The sequence below is a fragment of the Elephantulus edwardii genome, unplaced genomic scaffold (genome assembly GCF_000299155.1).
Source record: "Elephantulus edwardii isolate Elephantulus edwardi_28Jun2011 unplaced genomic scaffold, EleEdw1.0 scaffold00016, whole genome shotgun sequence".
Lineage (NCBI taxonomy): Eukaryota > Metazoa > Chordata > Mammalia > Macroscelidea > Macroscelididae > Elephantulus > Elephantulus edwardii.
The window spans coordinates 23,008,259-23,019,560 of record NW_006399766.1 but is presented as its reverse complement, the minus strand read 5'-3'; the positions used below and the strand labels follow the sequence as shown (position 1 = coordinate 23,019,560).

Genomic DNA, 11,302 nt, shown 5'->3' with positions numbered 1-11,302 from the left:
CTGCCCATGTCGCTGGAGTGCGCTGCTGCATTGCTTTTGTGTTTGATTTTTTAACTTCACCTGGATCTCTGACTTTTTGCCATTTTACCTCACAGTAAGCAGCCTGCCCAAGTTGGGAAATGTATGTGTGTGTCTAACACAGGGCCTATGCTCCACCTCAACACATGCTTATAATAAACTGATTATAATAAAATAATTTTAAAATAAAATTCAGTCCTGAAACAGAAGCTCAGGAGTAAGGAATTTTTCTCAGAACTGTCTCAGACAGAAATACTTCCCTAAACCTGGTACCTGGGATTTATACTTAGAACCTCCTTAAACTCAAGAGAGACTGGCAGCAGCATGAGAGGCCAGCAGGAGTGTGAGGCATTACACATCACAGAAATGAACTGACACCTAAACCAGAATATCAAGGGTTGGCTAGGGGGATTAAGGTGTTGAACAGGGTAGGTGGGAGTGGAGGGTGATGATGGTGGTGCAGGAAAAGGGATGGGTCAAGACACAAGTGCCAAGTGGAGGGGCACTCTGAATCTATTGGTTACTTCTACAAACTCTTTCATCTGCTCCTTTCTATAAAATGCTTGTCTGTCAGATGCTGTTCTAAAGTTGAACATTCAAATAAAGACAGACTAGGAAAAAGGATTGGCCCTCCACTTCCAAAATAATAGGCCTGTGAAAACCCTATGTACAAAAGAGCACAATTAGAGTTATTCGGTGCTGTCAAATAGAGTATGACTATTAGCAACCCTAAAAACAAAAGATCTGAACCTTGTTTTACCCTATGCCACTCTCACACTTCCTGACACACAAGAGGCATTGTAGCAGTCACCATATCAGTCCACCTGGTCGAGATCTTCCTCTCCTTTGCTGACTCTCCACCCTTCTTAACATCATGTCCTTCTCCAAGGAATAGCCCCTACTAGCAATGTGCGCAAAGTGTGTGAGGTGAAGCCTCATCATTCTTGCTTCCAAACGGCACTCGACTGCACTCTCCCCATGACATATTTTTGTTCTTCTGCCAGTCCATGAGATATTCAGTGCTCTTCTCCAACACCACAATTCAAAGGCATCAATTCTTCTTCTGTCATCCTTATTCACTGTCCAGGTCTTGGATGCATAGCAAGTGATTGGAAAGACTATGGCTTGAGTAAGATACACCTTAGTCCTCAAACGGACATCATTACTCCTCAATAATTTGGAGAGGTCCCTAACTGCAGATTTTTCCAGTGAAATGCATCTCCTTATTGCATGACTGCTGGTACTAAGTGTGTTAATTGTGGTAAGATCAAGTTGTTGACAGTTTCAATCTCTTCTCCATCTATCATGATGCTGCCTATTGGTTCAGTGTTAAGAACCTGTTTTCTTGACGTCAAGATGCAAACCGTAGTGAAGGCTATATTCCTTAATCTTCTTCAACAAGTGCTTCAAGCTCTACTCACTTTCAGCAAGCAAGGTTGTGTCATCTGCATAGCACAAGTTATTGATGAGTCTACCTCTGATCCTGATGACACATTTCTCTTCACAGAATCCAGCTTCTCAGATAATTAGTTCAGCATAGATTAAATACGTATGGAGAGAGAAAACAACCCTGACTCATTCTCTTCTTAATTTTGAACTATGCAATGCAGTGTTCCCCTGCTCTGTTTTCACAACAACCTCCTGATCCAGGTGTAGGTTTCGCATGAGCACATTTAAGTATTCTGGTACTCCTATTCTTATCCGTATCAGCCACAACTTGTTATGATCTACACAGTCAAACGCCTTTTTATAGTCAATAAAGAATAAATAGATATTATTCTGGTATTTCTTACAATCAGTCAGGACTCATCTGACATCAATAATGGCATCCCTAGTGCCAGAGCTTCTTCTAAATTCTTCTTGAATGTCTAGCAAGTCCCTATCTATGTACTATTTTAGCTGGTTTTTTTTTAATGATCTTCAAGAGTATTTTGCTTGTATGTGATAATAATGATATTGTTCAGTAGTTTCCACATTCAGTTGGATCCTTTTTCTTGGGAATGGGAACAAATATGGACCTCTTCCAACCTGTTGGCCAGACAGCTGTCCCCCAAATTTCCTGGTATACACTGGTGAGCACACCCAAGGCTGCATCTATGAATTGAAAGAAGTCAATTGATATCCCATCAACTCCCTTGGCTCCTGTTCATATGATACTTTCTGAAATTTTTAAGTGTCAATCAGTTAGTGATTCTGAGTTTTCTCTCCATCTTACACTAGCAGATGTGGCAATCGAGGCTGAGATCTCATATTTGGAAATACAAAGGAGAAGGAACAATTGTAAACACACACTAGTGACTGGAATATGGAATGTGAAATGCACGAAGGTAGGAAAATTGGGTATTCATTGTTAAGAAAGAAATGCAATGCATAAATACTGACATACTAGGTATTGGCAAAATGTGATGTGTTGGCATGGGATATCTGGTATCAGACAATCATAATGGAGATAAAAAAGAGAGAAAAAACAATCACTTTCTTCGTTAAAAAGTCATTTCTAGATCCATCTTACAATACAATGTTGTGAGTGACAGGATCATATCTATATGCATACAAGGAAGTTCAATGAATATCACTATCATTCAAATACACGCATCAACAACCAGAGTCAAAGAGGAGGAAATAGATTATTTTTATCAACTTTTGCAGTCAGAAATAGATCTAACATGCAATCAAGGTGCAATAATAAAATGGGTGACTGGAATGCAAAAGTTCAGAACAGGGAATAAGTATCAGTAGTTGGAAAACATGGACCTGGTCACAGAAAAGAGGCTGGAGATAAAATGATAGAATTCTGTACAATCAATTATTTATTCATTGCAAATACCTTTTATAAGAAACATAAACGCAGACTATACACATGGATTTCACTTGATGGTATGCACTGGAATCAGATCGATTATATCAGTGGAAAGACTCATTAGAGAAGCTCAATATCAGCTGTGAAAATTAGGCCAGGTGCTGATTGCAGAATAGACTATCAGCTAACTACTCATAAGCAAGTTCAAACTAATGCTAAAGAAGGTTAAATCAAATATACAGTAACCCAAACGTGACCTTGAGTCTATTTACCTGAATTTTAAAACCATCTCAGGAACAGATTTGAGGCCTTGAACACTAATGGACGAAGAAGACCAGGTGAGCTGTGGAAGGAAATCAAGAATATCATCCATGAAGAATGCAAAAGGTCATTACAAAGAGGAGGAAGAAAACACTGAGATAGATGTTAGAAGAGGCTAAATATTCCACTATAGCACTGAGACGCCAAAGAGAAGAAACCAAAAAATTAAGGAGCAAAACAGAAGATTTCAAAAGGCAGCATGGGAAGACAAAGCAAAGTATCATAATGAAATGTGCAAAGGGCTGGAATCAGAGATACAAAAGGGCAGATATTGCTCGGTCTTTCTTAAGCTGAAGGAACTGAAGAATAAATTCAAACCTTGAATTGCAATAGTTAAGGATGCTATGGGCACAATATTGAATGATCCAGGAAGCATTAAAGACAATGGGAGGGGGAGGAAGAAGAACAAACTGGGGAGGAGGGTAGAGAAAATAGTGCAACAATGAATGAGTGAAAACCCAAAATCTCTGTAAATGTTCATTAAAATTTATAAAATTTAATAATTAAAAAAACGATGGAAGGATTACACAGAGTCACTGTGCCAAAAAGAATTGGCTGACACAGAAGAATTTCATGAAACAACATATGATCAAGAGGCAGTGGTGACAAAGGAGGAAGTTCAAGCTGCTCTGAAGGAATTGGCAAAAAACAAGTCCCTAAGAATTTACAGCATACCAAATGACATTATTTCAACAAACAGATGTTACCCTGGATGCTCACCAGGTTGTGCCGAGAAATCTGGAGGACAACTACCTAGCCAACTGACTGGATGACAGCCATATTTATTCCTATCCCCTCAAAAAAGGTGATCCAACAGAGTGCAGAAATTATCGAACAATATCACATACAAGCAAAATCATGCTGAAGATTGTCCAAAAATGACTGGACCAATACGTTAAACGAGAACTACCAGAAATACAAGCTGGGTTTAGAAGAGGCTGTGGCACTAGAGACATTATTGCCGATGTCAGATGGATCTTGGCTGAAAGCAAAGAGTATCAGAAGAACATCTATCTGTGTTTCATTGACTAAGCAAAGGCATTTGAATTTGTGGGTCACAACAAATTGTGGCTAACCTTGAGAAGAATGGGAATCCCAGAACACTTGATTGTGCTTACGTGAACAGAGCAAGAAAACACTGCATGGTTCAAAATTATGAAACCGATGTGCTACCTACTACCCTAAGAAGGCATTTGTATGGTTCAAAATTAGGGAGTGCATCAAGGATGTGTCCTGTTTCCATAGATTTTCAATCTGTACATGTAACAGATAATTTGGGAGGTTGGACTTTATGAGGACGACTGTGGCATCAGAACTGGAGGAAGACTCATCAACAATCTGCATTATGCATATGATACAACCTTGTTTGCAGAAAGAGAGTATGGCCAGAAGTGTTTGCTGCAGAAGGCCTGTGGTCTTCAATAAGGCGTGAAGCTCAACATCAAGAAGACAAAGATTCTCACCACTGGGCCAACTGGCAGCACCATGATGGATAAAAAGATTGAGGTTGTCAATAATATTAGCTTGCTCAGCTCCACAATCAACACTCTTGGCACCAGTAGTCAGAAAATCAAAAGACAAATTGCATTGTGGAAGTCTTCTTTCAGGGACATGTCCAAAGTGCTAAAGAATAATGATGTCAGTCTAGAGATTAAGGTGTACCTGATTCAGGCCATGGTCTTCACAATAACTTGGAGAGAACTGGACAATGATTAAGGATGATAGATGAAGAATTGATGCCTTTGATTTGTGGTGCTGAAGAAAAGTATTGAACACACCATGGACTACAAGGAAAACAAATAGGTTTGTCTTGTAGAGGGTGAAACCAAGTTTGTCTTTGTAGATAAGGATTTTGAAACTCTGTCTCACATACTTTGGGCATGTGGCTGGTGGGACAAGTCCTTGGAGAGTGATCTCATGCTTGGAAGGGAGGGGGGACAACGGAGGAGAAAAAGACCATCAGTGAGATGGATGGGGCAATGGGATAAGATGTGTCGGAGACAGTGAAATTGTCTCAGAATAGGGCTGGGTTCAGAGCTATTGACTACTCGATGACACACAACAACAACAATACATGCATATGATACACAATTTAAAATATAAAAACAATATATGGTAAAAAGTTAATAAGCTATGTTTTGGGGGATTTTAAAAAAACATCTTAATTTCTTGTTGGACAATCAGTACTAGCATGTTTTTATTTCTATTTATTTATTCCTTTGTTTCCCAAAACTGTGGTTTGACACTGTATCATTTCATTTTCCACCTAAACGTGACCCATGAAATTATAGATTTCTCCTCTAAGTGAAAAAAAAATTCTTATATAAAGTGTTTTTCATAATTAATCCTACAGAAAACATGACAGAAAAGAGCTCATAGAGCATTGTGAATGCTAAAGCTTTTCAAGTATTAATTGTTCAATTTGGCTAATCAAGCTTCGTGATGTGGTATATTTAAATTCTTTTAACATTTTCTATTTTGATAAGGTAACTTCTTTTTACAGTAAGATGGAACATCTGTCTAATGAAAAGGGGGCTATTATTATTCATCTTAGGCCATGGAGCACCATTCAATGACTCTAAACTAATAGTCATTACATCAAATAGGTTTTACTTTAATCATTATTTCTAATACATGTGAAATTAATACACAGTGTTTGTCATGACTGAGCACAAGAATGTAATTCTAGAAGAAGCAATTAATGTCCATCAGAAGTTTTTTGAAACATGATTATAAAATACTCAACTAATGAATCATTTGCATATCTGAATTTATCACCTAAACACTAAGCAGTCTTCTGATAGCCTTCATGATGATGTAAAAAGAAGAGAGAGACAGGGCATAAGAGAGCTATTTCAGATACTAAGTTATATACACTGTCCATTTCCTTGCTAGTGCAGAAGTCACTTTTAAAAAGAATTCACTTTCAAAGAATAGTTCCACACCTTCCGGGAAGGCACTTCTAGGCCATTCCAGGAATGGAAACTGTCTTTTCTTCAGGTAGTTGCCTTTCTTTTATTTACATTGATAATTATCATCAATAATAAATGAATATAGTAGAAAAGACCTAAACCTCTCAATAAAGTATGATGCTGCTGATAGTGATAGGCAACTGTCAAACTTTGCCTCTGTACAGAAAAATGGCGGGCCTTTCCAAATGTTGCTTGTAAGCTGCTTCAGCAAAGGGGCAAAGAGTTCTTCCCTTCTCCTGCAGTGTTACAGTGTGCACTCTCCTTTAAGGAGCAGATGCTGTACTTTTGAAATATGCAGCCTCCCCATCTTTGCACAGGTCCTCTGTGAAAAGATGGAGAGCTGGAGGATTAGCATATGAATAGGTGGGCATACCTCTCAAGTAGCCCCTGCAGAAAAGAGGCACCATTCTATTCATTCTGCAGTTAATGAAGATGAAAATGACCCTTACCTGAAGAAGGTGGACCTTCATAGTTAGGTAAATGTGGGTGTTCTAGACTTGAGAGCCTGCCCTAGGGCTGTTGGGATAGTGTTTCTGGAGAATAGAGCTGAGGAAGTAGAATTGAAACAGGGAGCTTAGTCCAACAGGATAAAGTTGAATTGGGCAGGATTAATGTTAGCAGAGCTCAAGACCCATTTACTAAGGAGATTAGGTGTCTGCTTCTCCACGCAGCCTAATACAGGGTTCCATCTCCCTTTCCTACCTAGGAACAAGAGTTTGTTGTCATTCTTCTGATACCCACCTCCTACCCTCCAAGCTTGAATTAGGGCCTTCCTCAGTGCTCCCCAGGACACCTTGAGCTGCTTCCATTACACAGATATGCTTGTATTGCGACCTATAAAGGTTTTCTTCTGTATCCCACTCACTGGGCATAGTGTGTAAGCTCCATGATGATCTACATCTGTGTCCAGAGTAGCACAGCATCACACACACAAACACCAAAAACCAAACCCACTACTGCAGAGTGGATTCATTCTCATAGTGACCCTCCACTGGTTTATTGAGGTTGTAAATCTTTGTGGGAGGCGACTGCCCATCATAGCTAGTAACCTTTCAACTTACAGCCCTACTCATTGCCCCTACACCCCAAGGACTTGTGAAGTAAACAATTGGTGCTCAATAAATATTTGCTGAAGAAGGAGTTCTGGTGGTAGGTGGGAGGTATATCGATGCTGTTGGTACACTGTTTGACAGGACAGATGTGCTCAGGAGTCCTTGTTCACAAAGCAATTTTTCTCTTTGGCCAGAGCCCTGCCATATTGGCTCGGAAGTGAAGCGTTCTGTTGGAGTTTCATAGTAGGCCCAGGAGTTATTGGAATTAGCGTGGAGATAAGATGGGAAGCAGGAAGGAGTGCAGAGCTAGGTGAGGATAAGTGAGGGAAACGAGAAGGAGAAAAACTCCTTGCATCTGAACGAGATGGGATGATGTGGGCTTGAAGAGATTCCTTGAAATCAAACCAGTAGACATAGGAGGTTGAAATCTTTATTTAAGACCAGGGTCTCCAAACAAAGGGCCAGATCTCGCCCTCAGCCTGTTTTTCTATGGCCCTCCGCCCCCCCCCCTTGTTGTTTCTCTCTTTTGTATTATGATTTGAGTTAAAATGGACCGAAGGACAAGGCTGGTATCTCATTTAACCATTCATACATATACTGTTTTATGACCGTGACTACAATCTGCCACATTGCATGATCACTCTTCCCATTCTCTCTGTGGTGTTTGTTTCCATTCATCCCTCTATCTTCTTCTCCCTTCCTGCCTTCTGAGCTTGCTTTCTCCCTGGACAGTGCTGCCCTTGTGATATTCTTCTGTTGAATGTTCTAAGTGCTGAGTGTTACTGTTCATCTTATAGGTCTGTCTATTGTTTGGCTGCAATTTTTGTCATGGAGGTCAGTCGGTTCCAAGCTCAAAAGGCACTCAAGGGTGACAGCATCAGGGGTACCACCAGTCTCTATTAGGCCAGTAAGCCTGGCCATTTCTTTGTTTTTAAATTTTGTTCTACACTATCTCCCACTTCTATCCAGAATCTTCTATTGTGGTCTTTTCAAAGCAGTTAGCTATGGGTTGTGGAGCTGAGAATCACAAAGTGCTATAAACTGATTGCAGGTGTTTATTTTCTTCACTTCTTTGCTCCAGAGAGAGAGAGAACAGGCTGCACTTTGATGGCCACTGACAAGATTTTAAGTCCTCAGAGGGTACTCAGAGTGTATGTGTGTGTGTGTGTGTATATATATATATATGTGTGTGTGAGTGTGTGTGTGTGTGTATATATATATATATATAAAAGAGAGGGGAGGGGGGATGAATGAATCTGAAACAAAGACCAATAACACATAAAGCTTAGAAGTTCACTAACTGACCCTTTCCAGGATCTTATTGGTCTTTGACTCAAGTGAATAAAATCAAAATAGCACCCTAGCATACACACATTCCCACACAAACATGCACATGTATATACAAATACGTTTGAAATAATTACATTATTGTTATATTGCCTTATGGTTTGAAAAGAACAATGATATTTTGCTGCCCCAGGAAGCCTAGAAAATTAAAATGTACCCATTTGTGTTCTTTGGGAGAATTAAACAAACCGTCCAAATAGCAATGTTTTCGAAGACTGCTTTTTCTCTTCTCCAGTCTATCCAAGATGAACATCTTATCTCAGCCTCTGCTGTAATCACTCTGTTTGCCCTTGGACCTTTACTTAATTATGAAAATTTTGTACCTCTGAAGAAGAAAATGTGTATTTATTTGAAAAAGAATAACTTTGATTTTCTCTCATTCAGTGACAATCTTTGAAATGCAGCCACTGAAAGTCTCTAAGATTTGAAGATATCTGAGAGATGATCTCGCTGACATCTCTTGTTACTGAGAAAGAAATAGCAATCAAGAAATGTATCTGAGATAGAATCAATCTTTTATGTTTGCCAGGGATGGGAAAAGTGAGTAAAAATTAATAAACAGATAATAGGCACTTATTAAAATAGGTGAAGGATAGATGGTTAACAAAGGTAGGAATGGAGGGAAGGAGGCATAAGTATTAATAAATAAGGAAAGGTTGGGTGAAGGTAAAAGCAATATACAATAAATTAATGATTATACATTATAATTAATTACATTAATTAGCTATTATAACTGTTATAAAATAGTTTATGAATGACCCAATAAAAAAATCTGTATGATTTGTAAACTTTCACACAAATGAAAAGATTTAAAAATAAACCACATGCAGTTGCAGAGTGTCAGAGCAGAGGAGCAGGTGCCTTGGCACCTCCAGGTGCAGGTGCAAGACCGTGAGCATCTGCCACCAGCGCTGCTCCGTGTGGCAGGAAGGTGCAACCATGGTGTCCATCAGGGACAATGTTGCCTTTGGAACAGGAAACCCACTTCTTGCCATCTCTGCTGTTGTGGACAAGGATTTCCTTGAAAGGTATTCTCTGTAACCAAATCACTAAATCTCGGCAGAAGCACAAGGAAGTGCATAATGCACTTGTTAAAATATTCAATGTTGTCTATCATGCTGGATGAATGCTCTACTTAGAAGCCAAGAACAATAGCGCAGTAGCCACAGAAAGCAGCAACATTGTCAAATGCCACAAGATAGATAAATTTGGGGAGATCCTGACGGGGAAAGCTGAAGCCCATGCAGTAGAATGAACAGCGTCACTGGTGAAAACAGTCCCTGGAAGCTAATCTTGCTGCTGCTGCTGCTTGTTACAAAAACGTAAGACATCTTGATCTTGAGAAGAACTGGTTTGTGTGAAAAGAAAAAAAACCCCAAGAGTTTTTAACTGGCAGGCCTTTTCCTTCCTTGTTGCCCAGACCAACATTAAAGGTGGCTCACTATGCTTCTGAAAACAAGGACATTTCCCTTGACTTTGTCTGCATCATTTATTAGCCAGGTCTATAAGAAACCTCTGGTAAAAGATATTCTTTATGTTGGCATCCTTTTTTTGTTGTTGTTGACATACTTTTTGGCAATGAGACAGAAGCTGCCACTTTTGCTAGGGAGCAGGGCATTAAATAGATAGCTGAAAAGACAATCCTGCCAAAGGGGAACTCCAAGAAGCTGAGAATTGTGATCTTCACCCAAGAAGGAGAGGATACTTTAATAGGAACAGAAAATTATGCCACCTCTTTTGCTGTCTTGGATCAAGACCAGAAAGAAACTAATGACACCAGTGGAGGACAGGATTCTTCTGTTGGAGGTTTTGTCTCAGCCGCTCTCAGAAAAAAACCCTCTGAGTGCATCTGTGCTGGCCACTGTGCAGCAAGTGGCATAATTAGATGGACTTTCTGGCCCTTCCCTGAGAAGCCAAACTTCCAGTGATGGACACCCAGGAACAGAGAATGCTGTGATTGCTTCCTGAAAACTCTCGTTTAAAAAAACCACAAAGTTGTCTGCCACCTTTTCCTACTATATAATAAAGTGCTGCCAAATTGGAACTGACATAGCTGACCCTCCAGTGGGTTTTCTGAGGCTGTAAATTGCATGAGAAGAGAATACAATACCCATCTTTCTCCCAAGTAGCAGCTGTCAGTCTCAAAGCCTTGCTCCCTAGTAAAAGTGGCAGCTTCTGTCTCATTGCCGAAAAGTATGTCAACAGCAACAAAAAAAGTATGCAAACATAAGAAATACCTTTACCAAAGATTGCTTGTAGAACTGGCTAATAAACAAAGGATTCACACCATCTGCCTTTGGATTGGCAGCGCAGCACCTTATCACTAACCCAACAGAGGCCCCTACTACATAATAATACTCATTCTTAATTTAGAGGGTACAGTAATGCTTAGTAGAATCTTTATTCTCTCAAATTACTTTTAAAAACTTGTTTATTTCTGGAGTTTGACAGTGCCACATAAATGTCAATCATATTTCAGTGGAAATTTTTTCCTTTTCAATTACTTTGTAAATTCATGTGTATTTAGAAATTGTCTCTTTTTTTACATTTTTTATGAGGAAGTCTTTTTATGACCTTTTCAATTTCTTTTTATGTGATAAGTCTGTTCAAGTGTTCTTTATCTGTCCTTGTCAATCTGGATAGGGAATGTGTTTCAAGGAATTTGTCCATTTCTATAGTTTTTCAAATTTATCAGAGTATAGCTTTTCATAGTATAATCAATTTAATTTCCTCTGATTCTGTTATGATCCCACCTCTATCATTTCTTTATTTTTAAAATTTTTTATTATTAT

The 11,302-nt window shown here is 39.2% G+C and overlaps 1 pseudogene; it reads left to right on the top strand.

Moving 5' to 3' along the window:
* Nucleotides 1–9,449: 9,449 nt before the first annotated feature.
* LOC102871285 lies at nucleotides 9,450–10,438 on the top strand (annotated as a pseudogene).
* Nucleotides 10,439–11,302: the final 864 nt, after the last annotated feature.